This window comes from Macrobrachium nipponense, chromosome 26, assembly GCF_015104395.2.
Source record: "Macrobrachium nipponense isolate FS-2020 chromosome 26, ASM1510439v2, whole genome shotgun sequence".
In the NCBI taxonomy this organism is placed as follows: Eukaryota; Metazoa; Arthropoda; class Malacostraca; order Decapoda; family Palaemonidae; genus Macrobrachium; species Macrobrachium nipponense.
The window spans coordinates 35677496-35693935 of NC_087215.1; the positions used below are offsets into that span (position 1 = coordinate 35677496).

At 35.1% G+C, this 16440-nt stretch overlaps 1 protein-coding gene across 2 annotated transcripts in view; it reads left to right on the top strand.

The window, feature by feature from the left end:
• LOC135200187 (cell adhesion molecule DSCAM-like) overlaps window positions 1-16440 on the top strand; it is a 361028-nt gene that overhangs the window by 204040 nt on the left and 140548 nt on the right. The gene's annotated exons all lie outside the window — the stretch shown is intronic.

The following is a 16440-nucleotide window of genomic DNA, read 5'->3' on the forward strand; positions in this document are numbered from 1 at the left end:
TCGGACTTCTTAGTGAGGAAAGAAAATGGGGGTTTACGGGAGGGATATATGTATTTAGCCAAAACACGTTACAGTATGACCCTACATTGCTACCGGACTGAGTGAAGGATTGGGTGGTAACAGGGTTCCCAGATTTGGCAGTTTCTCGCCAAATTTGGCTTTTTTTCCAATACTTTGGTGGGTAAAATTTCACTTTGGCTGGTTAGTGGTATTTTGGCTGGTTTTCAAACACTTTCTATTTGAGCTAAACACTGATCCCACGTTGAGGAATCTCTCCCCAGATTGGGAATTTTTGAAGGTTTTCAGGAAAATCTGGGGAATTTGAATAGGTTTTTCAGTAAAAAACTTGGTAACATTTAAGCAAAATATGTAGATGGAATTAAAATAAAAATCACACACACACCAGATGACCACAAAAACAGGCTGCCGGATTCTCAGGGAACAAGCCTCATTTCAAAATTTCAATTCATTCTCGTTTTTTTTTTTTCCTGCATTCTTATATAGTTTATATTATCTAACTAAAACTATGATGCCGCTATACAAGCATATATATGATAAAAAATATGCATTTATAAAGATAGTATAACGCACATATATTTGCCGGTTATTTGGGTTTGGGTTGGTTTGGATTACCATTTGGCGGGATTTTGGCTGGTTTCCATGGTAGACTTTGGCTGGTTGGTAGTGGTGTCATCTGGGAACCCTGGCTGGTAACCATACGTTGAGTTACATAAAAGCATTTACCTATTTTGTTTATTAAACATGTTATGTGATTTCTAGTGTTTATCCTTTTCATTTTTCCAATAGTATTTGTATAATAACTGTTTTGAAATATCCCACCTAATCATTTCACCATATATAACTTGAAATATTATGTTATAATTGAGGACAGACACCTAAAATGCCTACGTGTTGATATAGAACTCAGTTTTTAGGACGTTTCGATACCTACCTACCTACCTACCTGTTACGTGAAATTGCACATTGCGTTGCATATTACATACACACTCCCTATATCATTTATACACAGGTCATCCCTCCCCCTTTCCCAGTATTCACGACTGGCTCTTTTTACGTTACACCAATTTATAAATTTTTTCCTCACCGATACCAATACCTATATTAAAGTTTGCCATTATTATTATAAAAACCTACATTTCAATATATAATTTTTAATATATAGTTTTGCCATTATTCTTATAAAAACCTACATTTCAATATATTCCATTATACACTTTTACCCAGACATTACAATTTACAACCTCTTCAGTTTCCTTACTATTACGCAGTTATGTATGGTTACTTTTTATTTTTACATTTTACAACACTTCCACACCCACCTCAAAGTTATGTTTATATGTCATTTTACCTACTGGGGGGCCAAATCCCATCCCCCGGTTAGGCACATACCCTTAGGTTTAGTTTCTTATATGTTGGTTACCTACTAGTTTTACTTCCTTGAAGGGGGTTACCCGGTTAGGCTAGGTTGGTTAGTTCTTCAGGGTGGATTACCGGGGGGGGGGGGGGGGGTTACATTCCCTACTTGGTTACCTACTAGGTTAGGTTTGGTTAGGTTTACATTCCTTACTAGGTTAGGTTAGGCCTTTAAGGGTGGGGGGTACAGGGGGTGAAGCCCCATGGTCAGGCATATTTCCCTACTAGGTTAGGTTAGGTTAGGTTGGTTAGGTTACATTCCTTACTAGGTTACGTTAGGCCTTTTAAGGGGGAGTACGGGGGGGCGAAACCCCCTGGTCAGGCAATATTCCCTACTAGGTTAGGTTAGGTTACATTCCTTACTAGGTTACGTTAGGCCTAGTATTTCCCTACTAGGTTAGGTTAGGTTACGTTCCTTACTAGGTTAGGTTAGGCCTTTAAGGGGGGGTACGGGGGGGCGAAGCCCCCTGGTCAGGCAATGTTCCCTACTAGGTTAGGGTTAGGTTAGGTTACATTCCTTACTAGGTTAGGTTAGGCCTTTAAGGGGGGGTACGGGGGGGGCGAAGCCCCCCTGGTCAGGCAATATTCCCTACTAGGTTAGTTAGGTTAGGTTGGTTAGGTTACATTTCCTTACTAGGTTAGGTTAGGCCTTTAAGGGGGGTGGGGGGGTACGGGGGGCGAAGCCCCCTGGTCAAGGCATATTCCCTACTAGGTTAGGTTTGGTTAGGTTTACATTCCTTACTAGGTTAGGTTAGGCCTTTAAGGGGGGGTACGGGGGGGCGAAGCCCACCTGGTCAGGCAATATTCCCTACTAGGTTAGGTTGGTTAGGTTACATTCCTTACTAGGTTACGTTACGCCTAGTATTTCCCTACTAGGTTAGGTTAGGTTACGTTCCTTACTAGGTTAGGTTAGGCCTTTAAGGGGGGGTACGGGGGGCGAAGCCCCCTGGTCAGGCAATGTTCCCTACTAGGTTAGGTTAGGTTAGGTTACATTCCTTACTAGGTTAGGTTAGGCCTTTAAGGGGGGGTACAGGGGGGGGCGAAGACCCCCCTGGTCAGGCAATATTCCCGACTAGGTTAGGTTGGTTAGGTTACATTCCTTACTAGGTTCGTTAGCCTAATATTTCCCTACTAGGTTTAGTTAGGTTACTTCCTTACTAGTTAGGTTAGGCCTTTAAGGGGGGGGTAACCCCCTGGGGGCGAAGCTTTGGTTCAGCCATTCCTAACTAGGTAGGTTAGGTTAGGTTAGGTTACTTCCTTACTTAGGTAGGTTAGTTAGGCCTTTAAGGGGGGGTACGGGGGGGTCGAAGCCCCCCTGGTTCAGGTAATGTTCCCTACTAGGTTAGGTTTAGGTTAGGTTGGTTTAGGTTACATTCCTTAACTAGTTAGGTTAGGCCTTTAAGGGGGAACTGGGGGGTAACGGGGGGGCGAAGCCCACCTGGTCAGGCAATATTCCCTAACTAGGTTATGTTAGGTAGGTTGGTTAGGTTATCATTCCTTACTAAAAAAAAGGTTACGTTAGGGCCATAGTATTTCCCTTACTAGGTTAGGTTAGGTTAACGTTCCTTACTAGGTTTAGGTTAGGCCTTTCAAGGGGGGGGTAATTACGGGGGGGCGAAAGCCCCCTGGTCATGGCAATGTTTCCCTAACTAGGTTAGGATTGGCATTAGGTTACAGCCTTTACTAGGTTAGGTTAATGGCCGTTTAAGGGGGGGTACGTGGTGCGAAGCCCCCTGGTCCAGGCAACAATATCCCCTACTAGGTTAGGTTAGGTTAGGTGGTAGGTTAAAAATTCCTTACTAGGTTACGTTAGGCCTAGTATTTTCCCCTACTAGGTTAGGTTATGTTATGTTCCTTACTAGGTTAGGTTAGCTTTGGGGGGGTAAAGGGGGGGTACGGGGGGGCGAAGCCCCTCTGGTCAGGCAAATATTTCCCTACTAGGTTAGGTTAGGGTTACATTCCTTACTAGGTTAGGTTAGCCTTAAGGGGGGGGGGTTTACGGGGGGCGAAAGCCCCCCTGGTCAGGCAAATATATTCCCACTAGGTTAGGTTTAGGTTTAGGTTGGTTAGGTTACATTCATTACTAGGTTTTACGTTAGGCCTAGTATTTCCCCCTACTAGGTTAGGTTAGGTTAGGCTTTAAGGGGGGGTACGGGGGGCTGAAGCCCCCTGGTCAGGCAAATATTCCCTACTAAGGTTTAGGTTACATTCCTTACTAGGTTAAGTTAGGCCTTTAAGGGGGGGTACTGGGGGCAAAGCCCCCCTGGTCAGGCAACATTGCCTACTAGGTTAAGTTCCCTACTAGTTTAATGGTTACAATCTTCCCCTGCTAGGTTAGGTTATGTTAGGTTGGTTTGGTTCTTTAAGGGGGGTTACAGCAGGCCCCAACCCACCCCCCCTGGTTCAGGCAACATCCCTACAAGTTTTTTAATTAGTTTTTGTTATATGCTAACCTATGTTTTAATTGTTTGGTCTTTTGTATTTATTAAAACAACTATAGGCCCTATCACACATTTACCACCCAGGACTTAAATCCCACCCCCTCCTGGGCCCGTTATATATGTATTTGTATTATTTCATATTTTGAACCCATCCCACATTTACATTTAGTTCCTTAACTACCCATTTACTTTATTACCCTAACATTGCCAACTTATCTTGTTAAGTGCTTGTTCATTTACCTCAGCCCCACCCTGCCTCAACCAATAGCATCAAAGCATTTTTTACTACTCCACCCCACCTCTCCTACCCTGTTTTCTACGGTCTGGCCCTCCTGCCACCTCCTAACTGTACCAACTCCAACACTGTTGAATCTGCCGCCATGACATCCACTGCTGCATCTACTTCACGCTCGCCCAGCCCCTCACCAGGAACTCTTTTGCCAACTTCATGTAACAATTGTTACATGAGTTACAAAGAATTTTCTGCCTTTTACTCAGGTAATTATGATCGACTAATCGGTTTTTGCCAGGACCACGGCCTCCTGAGAAAGCAGGTCTTTGCCCCCATTCAGTCAACTCCAAGATACGGGAGGAGAATGTATAACTTCGTCGGGTACTTGGCTGTTGCTTATTTCAAGCTGCATTTTGAGGAAACCCAAGACCCGCCTCCACGCATTCTTAAAAGCAGCTGCTGCTTTGTACCCTCCACCCCACTTTAAGGTAAGGTCCAAACATTATTCTTAATTATTATGTTTTAGGAAAGTGAGTGTTAGGCATTTCGCCGAAAGTTGCGCCAAGGATGTTACTATTCAGTGGGGTGCTGCTAAGACAACTCGTACCTTCCACCTTACCCGCCCTCCCCCTGTGCGTTACCCCCCGCCCTCCCTTAGTGAACATATGGCTCCGTGGTGGTTGGGGAATTTAAACATGGCGGCTGTGTTTACATCTCCTTCACCGTAACGAATACTTGGTACCTTCCTGTAGGACCGTTCTTCGGTGACTTAGACTATGGCAATTGACATTTTCTATGTTATTTTAGTTGCTTTACAAGGGTTGTAAGGAATATTTTTTTTCGTTTGGGTGGAACTAAACTTTAATATACCTTTGAGTTTGGTGCGGCTATTATGTAACTTTCAAAGGTCAATTACTGCTTAGTTACAGCCGGGGGCCGAATGGATATTACTTTAAAATCTTGTACAGGTAACTCAAATAAAACATAGGAATCAGTCAATTGCCATAGTCTAAGCCACCGCGGGATTGCTCTGTAGAAAATACCGACTTCACTAATTACACCCTAACCTATCCTAATGTAGGATACCAGGTCCTTACCATACCTAGGTATACATGATATTAGTTAAAAGCATCCCATGAACTTAGTTTAAATCTGAATAAAAACCATCTGAGAGAGAAGACCTTGTATTTTACTCGTTTATGTTTTCCCCCACCCAAAGACCTCGTGTTCACGTATGGTTTCTATGACTTTTAAGATGTAATGGTGGGGTCCACATTTCCAAATGAAAGAAATATCAGAAACTTTCAAAACATTAAATCATATGGAAGTTATATTTTCAAGTCAAAATGCATAAATTGGTGAAGTATAATAAAGCAAAGGAAATAATTGGGGACAGCCATTGGTGGCCACATATGGGCACGAAGATAATGGCAGGTTAGGTTAGGGTATAGACTATCATGCATCTGCTCTAAAATAAGGAGGGATGTGGGGTTCTATGGGGCATTGCCCCCGTGGTCATGTCAGGCCACAATGGCCTATTCAATGTTAGGTTAGGTTACGATCAAAATAGGCTAACATATGTTTGTGTTCAAATAGGAAAGGATGGGGGTTTGAAGGGGCTTTGCCTTCGTGGCCAGGCCAGTGCATGACGCCTTATGGCAGGTTAGGTTAGGATAAATGTAGGCTAGCATGCATTAAAATAGGGACGGTTAGTGGCTTCACCACTGTGGAATAGTCAGAGCACGATGCCCTAGGATAACATGCCTGTGTGTTAAAACAATTAAGGGTGTTGGTGGGGAGGAGACCTCAGGCTTTTTTCCGTGGCCAGGTCAGGACATGATGCCTTATGGGAGGTTAGGTTAAGATAAAGGTAGGGAAGGATGCGTGGTGGTCCAGGGGTCTTTGGCCTGGTGGCCAGGTCAGGCATTATGCCCTCCTTCATGAAAGGAATGGAATAGAATATAAAACTTAGACCAAACACTGAAACCTATTAGGTCATTCTATGCTGAAAGGGAAACAGAGTAAAAAAGGTATATACAAAGTGTAACCAGTAAAGGAAGGTTTCACTGTGGTGCATCCCCGTGGAAATCACAGGCAAAAAAGTGATGAAATCACAAAAGGGTAGTATAGCCCAGCCACAGGAGACAGATATGGAGGTCAGGGGATACAAAGGAAAGAGTAGGGCACAGGGCTTTACTCTACACCTTATGAATTATGATGAAAGCGAAAAGTAGAAGTAGGTGTCTTTCCTCAATCAGTACAAAAGCCTAGAGCCATTTAATACACACAACACTAACCATACCTAAAGAGGTAGACACTGGCACTTTTTCAAGCCATACAATATGAAGAAATAGATAATTTCTCCTCTCAGAAGGTGTGAGATAATATAAATACTAAGCGGCTTTGTGGTCATTCCAATTGTTGCTGTTTCTATTGCTAAAACTAATGTTCAACAAGAACCTGGGTAGCGGGTCAGTGTTGGGTAGTAGTGGAGTAATTTTCACCATCATCAGTGTTGGTTCATCCAAACCGAAGGTTGTTTTCAATATATATATGCGATGTAATAGCACTCATGTTCTATACTGATTAAGAAAAGAATTCTACTTCTACTTATCGCTCTCATCCTAATTTATCAGAATACAGAGTAAAGTCCTACATCTGACCCATTCCTTTGTATCTTATGGCCTCCATATCTGTCTCTTGTGGCTGGGCTTACTACCCTTTTGTGATTTCATCACTTCTTTACTGATTTCAGTACTAATTTTGCCATGTCAAGCCCTGCCCTAGGTCGAGAAAAACGTGGTAACAAATGAATAGATGTTATTTAGATTTTTAGATATAGTTTTCTTAGACCGATGTGGCTTCTCCATGATTATGGTCAGCTCAACACGTTTGCAGAATAATATGTATATATATAATATATAATATATATAGATATATATATATATATATATATATATATATTATAATATAATATATATATATATATATTTTATATATTATATATAAATATATTATATATAAATATATATATATATATATAAACATATATATAATATATATATTGTTTATATATATAGTATATATAATATATATATATATATATATATATATATAAAAATATATATCTATATATATATATTTATATATATATATATATATTATATAGATAATATATAATAATATATGTATAGTATATAGATATATATATAGATATATATATATAGATATATATATATATATATATATATATATATATATATAGATATACATATATATATATATACATATATCTCATAAGAATTATATTAATATATATAAATTATATTAATGATGATATATATATATATATAGATATATATATATCATATATATATCTAGATATATATATATAATATATATAGATATATATCTATATTATATAAAATAATAAATATATATATAATATATATATAGATATATATATATATATAGATATATATAGATATATGATATATATAGATATAGATATAGATTATTATTAGAGATATATATATTAAATATATTATATATTATATATAAATATATATCTATATATATATTATATATATAGAATATATATATATATATATATAGATATACATAATATATGATAAAATATAATATATATAGATAAAATAATATATATTATAGATATTATATAAATATATAGTATAGATATATATATATAGAATTTATATACCTATATGATATATATATATATATATATATAAGGATATAGATATATATAGATATTATATGATATATATATTAGATATATATAGATATATATAATATATAAAATATATATATATATATATATATATAGATTATATATTTAAATTATATATTAGATTTATATATATTATATATATATATAGAAATCTATATATATAGATATATATATATATATATATAGATATATATATATATGTAGATAGATATAGAGTATAGGATATATCTTAGAGCGATGATTGAATATTATTATAGAAAATAATATAGGTAATATTTAGATAGATATCGCTAGATCAATTATATGATATCATTTAGATATAGAAGAATATATAGATACTCTATCTCTATCTTAATACGAAATAGATTAATAAGATCGTATATCTTCGATAACTATTAAAATAATAGCATATATATAGATATATATAAGATACGCTATAGATAGATTCTCTCTCTCTCTATTTAATTAATATATCATTATAACTAAAACGATCGCTATCATTATATCTCTCGAACTAAAATAATATATATCGAGACTTGTTTTCTACTTATCTTCCCTATCTCGATTCAATAATTTCGATATAGATTTAATATATATAAAAACTAGATATATTATAGATAGATATCTATATATTATAATATAGATACTATTAAAGAGAATCTATATCTATATATATATCTATATTAGTCTATAGAATAGATATAGATTATATATATCTATATATATATATATATATATATAAGATAGATATATGATCTCTAATATAGATTATATATATATATATATATGATATATAGGTATATTAAATATTATATATATAGCTTTAGATATATATATATAGGTATATACTGGTTATACTATATAATATACTATATATATATCCAATATATGATACTAGTTATAATATATTATATATGCTATATATAAGCTCTATTATATATTATATATAATATTCGATATATTATAATCATATATCCTTTATATATATAGATATATATCGATATTATATATATATATTATTATATATTTATAATACTTATAATATATAATATATATATCTACTATATATTTATCTATATATTAATATCTCTCTAATATATAATATATTCACTGATGTATAATATATCTTATACATATATATATAGCTTATGATAAATAATATTGCCAAGACTAGGAAGAAAAACAGTCTTTATTAACGAGCTTTCGAGGTATAAAACCTCATCAGGCTGAAAAATTGACAATGATGAAAAATCACTGAAATTACAATAAAATGAATTGTCTTATTAAAATCATCAGGAAAAATGCTAACAAAACATAAAACGGCAAATACAAAAAAAAAAAAATTAATTAAAAAATTACGGAAAACTAAAAATTTTTTTTTTCAGCTGGATGTTGATGTTTTATGCTTCAAAGCTCGTTTAATAAACAATGTTCTTCCTTGTGTTGGCAAGATTAATTATCATCAAGCTAAGATTTCCAAGTAGCAGCCCAATTACTGAGACTATATATTTATATGTACGTATATATAAATAAAGTTTTTTTTGCCACGAAGAAAAAAATGAAAAAGCGAGATAGCCGAGTACTTTCGGTCCTATTCGGACCCTTTACTGAGGCAAACATAATCATTATATCTAACAATTACCGAGTTATCACCCCAATTAATACAATGAGATTTTTCACTCAGATGGATAAACAGTGCATTTGAAGTCTGGGCTGTTCTAACTGAATACACATGCTGCTTAAACCGAACACATAAATTTTTACTAGACTGACCAACGTAAAACGATGGGCAATCCTTACAAGGAATTTTGTAAATGATGTTGTTATTTGTTACGGGACTATTCTTAATTAGAATATCTTTAATGGTATTGTTATAAGAGAACACTACATTAACATTAAACGATTTAAATATTTATTTTATGGTTTCAAATCCACGAAAATAAGGTAAGCTAAGTACATTTTTAGGCATCTCTTTTTCATTAATAGCAACATTATAAAACTTTTTATGAGCTTTTTGATAACATAAATCAATTAAATGAGGTGGGTAGCAGAGATCGTTTCCTATCTTTTTTATGTATTCTATTTCTTGGTCCAGGTATTGTGGACTCGTGATACACAAAGCGCGTAGGAACATAGAAGAAAAAATTGAAATTTTAATATTAAGATGGTGGCCAGAATAAAAATGTACCTATGTTAAATTATTTGTGGATTTTCTATAAATACTGAATTTGCATTGGAAAGATTCTCTATGTATTAATACATCTAGGAAAGGGATGACATTGTTATTTTCAATTTCAATAGTGAATTTTATGGATGGCACTAAATTATTCAATTTAGACAGTAAATCATTTACATCGATACCACCAGGTAAGACTACTAGGATATCATCGACATATCGGTACCATTTTAAGGGGATAAGTGTGATATTCGGGAGGTGTTGTCTCTCAAAAAATTCCATATATAAGTTTGAAAGGAGAGGTGATAAAGGGTTACCCATGGCCATACCAAATATTTGTTGGTAATATTCTCATTAAAAAATAAATCTTGCAAACACAAATACATAACTTAATTAAGGAAATTATGTGACTAACGGACATAGGCAATTCATGCAGTACAAGTTCATTACTTAAATATTCTAGCACAGAGTTAATAGGGACTTTTGTAAACAAAGAACATACATCAAACTGACAATAATTTTTGTCAGTTTTGATGTGTGTGTATGTTCGTCAGTATTGTCTTTGTAGTATATATACTCGTAAATTCTAATACTATGTATCAGTCCTTTGTCAATGGCTTGAAAATAAAGCCGAAAACCGGTCAGGACCTACACCCTGTCCTCTTATTTTTCACCTGTGGATATGTGTGATATATATATATATATATATATATATATATATATATAATATAATATAATATATATGTATATGTACACACTTGTATACATATATGTGTATTTATGTATAACATATATATATATAGATATATATATATATATATATATATATATATATATAAATATATATATATATATATATATATATTATATATATATATATATATATGATGTGAAAACTTCCTACTTCTGAGCCTATTTAGGGTAGAAACCATTGCGAAACCAATACCACTTCTAATTCATACATTCAGAAAGTGGCGTCGCTTCTAATGTTCTAATGTAGACTTTGGTTGTGAGTTGCCCTTACTTGAGCATCAGGAAATTTTTACTGTTATAGGTCTGCGGATGTTAGATCCCTCACGCCCCCCCCCCTTCCCCTCACACACCTAACACATCCCTGAACGCCAAAAATTAATATTGGATCTCTGGAACGGATGAACAGATTTCGACGAAATTTTGCATGATGAGAGGCCTTAGTGGGAAACCTTAGGCCGAAGTTTCATCCTGATCAGGTGAATATTTTCAATTATAAAGGGCCAAAGCTTGGGTTTTTGTGCACTCGGGGTGGCTGGGCTTTACTAACCGCCAAGTTCCGCGGCGGTTAATTTATGACGTTATACTGCCGTAGAAACTATTGAACACGAATGATAAAACTGTAAAATTTGCTTAATATCAGTTGGTAAAAGTTAATGTCTGTGTTGTCTCTCAATAAGCGCAAGTAATATCATGCCCCTTATGATCTGAAACTAAATATTGGAGCCACATCGAAAAATTGAGATGTTTTAAATTCTTTAACAAACCACGTCATTAGCTTGACGCTTTTGAAATTGGTCTTAACATAAGGTAACCTAAAAAATATCGAGGTATATCGTAATCTTATATCATTACGTAGAGCATAGTTTAACTTTGTTTCTTGTAAACCTAGCTCAATTATTATTTTCGACAAAAGGCTTAGACCTAGTCCAAATTAGGCCAGCCATTTAGATAAAATTTCTTACCCCATGAGTGGTTATTCTGATTACTAATAAGCGAATACTTATAAGATGTATAAAAATAATTATTAAACTATGTACTACAGGTAAGAGGTGACTTAGTCTATTTACCGTCGGTTTCCCGGGTCCAGGATATAGGCTAGCCTAAGCCTAGTCGCCATCCGAGTTAGGTGGAATAGGGTGGTTAGTGTACTTTATTATCAAATGTCTGTATGTATATATTCGGGCTTACATATATTAGCATACTATCTTATAGGTCTAGTTTAATACTATGATGCCTGTAGGGGCTCTTCCTCATATTTGAAAAACTCATTGGTTTTCGATCCGTTTTCTTTTTTCATACACAATGTAAAAGCTCTCTTCTACTCTATGATGATTACGTATTTGCTGAACAAGAGGACAGATACTGTGATATAAAATACTTCTTTAATCTGGCTTATATTACAGTCGAAGTAAGGAAAAAAGCTTGTTAGAAAAAAAATCGTCAGTGTTGTGTTAGCAATTGTTCTCGTTCATGATCTCTTCCTCCTCACGGGTCATCATTTGGATTTCTTGATCGAAATACGTGGATGTCCAAGTTTTACCCAAGGTATATAGAATAAGGGTTTTACCTATACACGAAAATATGAAAAGAATAAAACAGGTTTGACATTTTGTAAGGCTGCATTTAATGCTCCGTACACGTCATCGTGTTTTTTCCTTGACATCCTGAACCACCACCTTACCATGATCAAATGTTTTATCAGCAAATTGGATCTTGGTTGATTATAAAAGTACTTTTAAAGCTATATGAGTCATAAGAAAATTTTAAAAAGTTCATTGAATAAAAAACTCATGCTAGACTTTAGTAGGCCTAAGATTGCCGAGCCATAGAAACTTTTTAGTAGTACAGTACATTAAAGCTTCACGGTTTAGACCGGTAACGAAAATAAATAAGAAAATTGAACACATCACAAAATCGGGGATAGATGACCTCAAATCGAAGTGGAATTGAGAAAATAGACTTCGTTCTATGCGTTTAAGATCGAAAGATGGAAGGAATGAACTTTACAAGCAGTGAGATCTGTCGTAGCCTTGCAAAGCATGTCACTGATATTTTACAATAGGCCTAATAACGGGATGTCTACAATAAAATTGTATTACGTACAAATACTATTATACTCACCAAAGGCCACAATAAAGAACGTAAATTTTTATTGAACGACAGATGTCAAAGCACCAATTAGAACAGATGTAAAAACACCAATCATAATGCAAGCGGTACTAGATTCTCAACTTGGTACCCAATTACTAAGCCGTTTGACTGCTCTAAGAAGACGGTTCATTCAGGCCAAATTGCAGGAAGTTCATGCTTTTAAAAAACTTCTGTTAACGATTTTCAAGAAAATAGATTAAAATACTTAAAACTTAACTGAACAAACCTTTGGTTCACGTTGATGAAGAAGGTAACTCGACACTTGACGAAAATAATGTGCGCTGTCACCCTCATCCGCTTGCTACTGCAAACTTCCGAAGGTTGATGATCATTCATGAGTCATGACACACCAGCTCAAGAGTAAAATTATTTCGTCGATAAAAAAAATTGTTAATTAAAAAGGGGCTTGTTAATTATTTAGATTTCCAAAATATTGTAGCAATTGGAAATATGGAAAAATGGGACATTTGATTCTCAACTAGGAAAATAAAATTGTACGTAAGATAACGGACGAATATTGACGTTACTTTAGTTTAGAAACAGATCTCATAGATTTTGAAAATGTAGGTAAACACTAAGTTTAATTTTTATATGTATACATTATTTACGGGAGAGAGTTCTGTATACTCAGTTTAATTATTTGGTTCATATATTTAAAGCATAAATCCAAAGATAAACAAGTAATTTAGGTTTTGATTACAGTTTTCTTAGACCTATCTGGCTTCGTGAGATGTGATACCTATGGTTAGCTCAGCTCGTTTGGTGCATAATTATACAATTTATATATATTATATGCATATATAAATATATATGCATAAAAATTTAGGTTGAAGCACAAGGTTTAGATTTAGGTATATTGTTTAGCTCATTCAGTGAGGGTTTCGACTTCCTAGGGTAAACGACCGGACGGCGACATGTTCACTCGAAAAAGACCACTTTTTCCACTCGATATTTAATTGGTGAAACAACAATACAATTACATCTTTAAGCATATCATTCAAAAGACTGAAGAAATGAGATATATGAAACCGCCATACGAACTAAAATAAACATGTGAAGTCTTCGTAAAATATGTGTTCAAGGCAGTTTTTAAATCCAATATGGCGTCTCTTCGAGACTAGTACAATTCGTCACTCACATGGCGGCCACGTCCTTCCCAGCGCTCATTTGAACAATATTTGCGTATATATGTAACGTTTATTGATATTAATGAAGGTTGTAGTTGTAATCGGCACATTAAAACATTTTCTTGCCTATACTAGTGAAAGTATGAGACGTCTTATTCCCGTTGTCATGTTTTAAACTGAAATGCATTTTTACCTTGCCATCGGTGGTTTTATCCTAACCGCCATCACAACTGAAACTCCACAGTGCTTATTTGATTGTAATTATACACATTTTGTTCTTAATTCACTCCAAATTCCACTTGAAACACGTGAGCTTGTTCACAGCAAAACCGTGGCAGGAACAATTTTTCAGTCTTATTGTACATCTGGCTACCAAAAACATCCGCGAGCAGACGACGGATAAGTGAATTGTTTATGACAATTTTTGTATTTTTGCCTGCGCTTTTCATTGATTTAAGTCTATATTACTATTTTGACTTTTTTATTTTTAATATTTATTGTTGAAATAAATATAACCTTTAATGATTGCGTACTACGAATGCCAAATGGAAAAATCGTTGCCAATTTAGTGGAGCTTGCACACGCCGACGCCTTTACAAACTGTTTCCATGAATTCTAGCTGCCGTAGTGATGCAATGATGATAAAATTGCTCATATATATATATATATATATATATATATATTATATATATATATATATATATATATATATTATATTACAAATAGATACGCTAAATTCACTTATTTCCACCGTTTTATGTAAGTCTTATCCCCATTTTGGAGGGTAACACAGCAATTGGCAACAGCTCTTGCTGGGTCTTGAGTAAACTGATGTTCTCAGTTTTTTACCTCTGCTGTTTAGGTTGGTATTGCCTGTTCCTACTCCCCCTGGTTTTAATTTTTCTTATAATTCATTTGTCTATCGATGCTTTAAGACGATTTGTTCATCATTGTAGCCTGAAAATGCGATGAAGTATTTTTTTTTTCATTCTAGCTATTGTATAAATTTATATTTTTCTTAGTCAAAATATGTGGGCCTCAATGCTAACTTCCATCTTTTAACGATATTCTGGCCGATGCAAATTCGGCCTCATTAATTTTTTACGGTGCGAAAACAGTCTAGTGGCCCAGGGAGCGGAAGCCATTGCGTCATGCTACGGCGGTAATCCAGCAGTCAAACGTCTTCACATATCCAAAATGTAAATAATAAAGGTATTATGAGAGCATTACGATTATAACAATTTCGTGAATATCTGATAACAATCTGCATGAATAACTGGTAAACTTCTCAAATATGTATTCTGTACACTTAAGTTACCATTTTCTGCAAGAAAGTTGAGTATGACACTTCATCTAGAATTAGTACCAAATTAGTGCCAAATTTCATCGATATCCATTCCGCCGTTCCGGAGATCCAGATATCGACATTTGGCATTCAGGGGATGTGTTAGGGTGTAGGTGGGTGAGGGACCTAGCATATCTGTGGAGCGATAACGTTAAAGGTACAACTGTGATAGTCTTTCTGAAAGCTTGTGCTCTGTTGTGGAGCGTTTCTGGGTTTGTTTTTTGAAATAATTAAATTCTAAAGTTACAGTATATATACACATACATAGTGTATATATATGTATATACTATATTATAGTGTGACAGAGGTGCAAGCGCACTATTGGACCATTCCATGTATACTTACAGAGTTGTGGAAGCCTAAGCAGCTGTAGTTGAATGTGAAGGTGCAGAATGGAGTGATGATTGCAGTCTTCTTTATGTCTTCTTTAGCTACCAGCACTTGGAAATACCCTTTTAGCAGATCAATCTTGGTGAATATTTTTGCTCCTCTCAATTGGTTTGTTATATCTGCTATATTTGGTCTTGGGTATTAGTTTCGTTTTTACATTCAGCCTTCAGTAATCTCCACAGGGGTGTCGTGTTATGTCTGCTTTTGGTTCCATTTCTTTGAATACCTTCTTTACATACCTAGGTAAATTTTTGGGAGCAAGACGTCTGAATCTTGAACGGATTGTGGGACCTGTCTCTATGTGATTTTGGATCTTGTGCTTTGCTGATTTTGCTAGGTCATGTTTGAGGTCGTTTCTGAATATTTCCTCGAATTCTTGTAGTAATTCGCTCACTTCTGGTGGTGGGACGTCCAGTGCGAAGGGACATATTGTCTGTTACTGCTTGATGCTGCTTTTTCTTTCGTTGTTATGTTAAGCAGTTGTTTTTGTGCGACATCAACTAGTAGGTTGTGCACTGTTAGGAAATCTGCCCCTAACAACGCCATTGTCACGTCTGCTGTTATGAAAGACCAGTGGTAGCCTTTCCCGTCAAAGGTAACTTTCATCTGCCGCCTGCCGTACATTGTCAGTGGTGCTCTG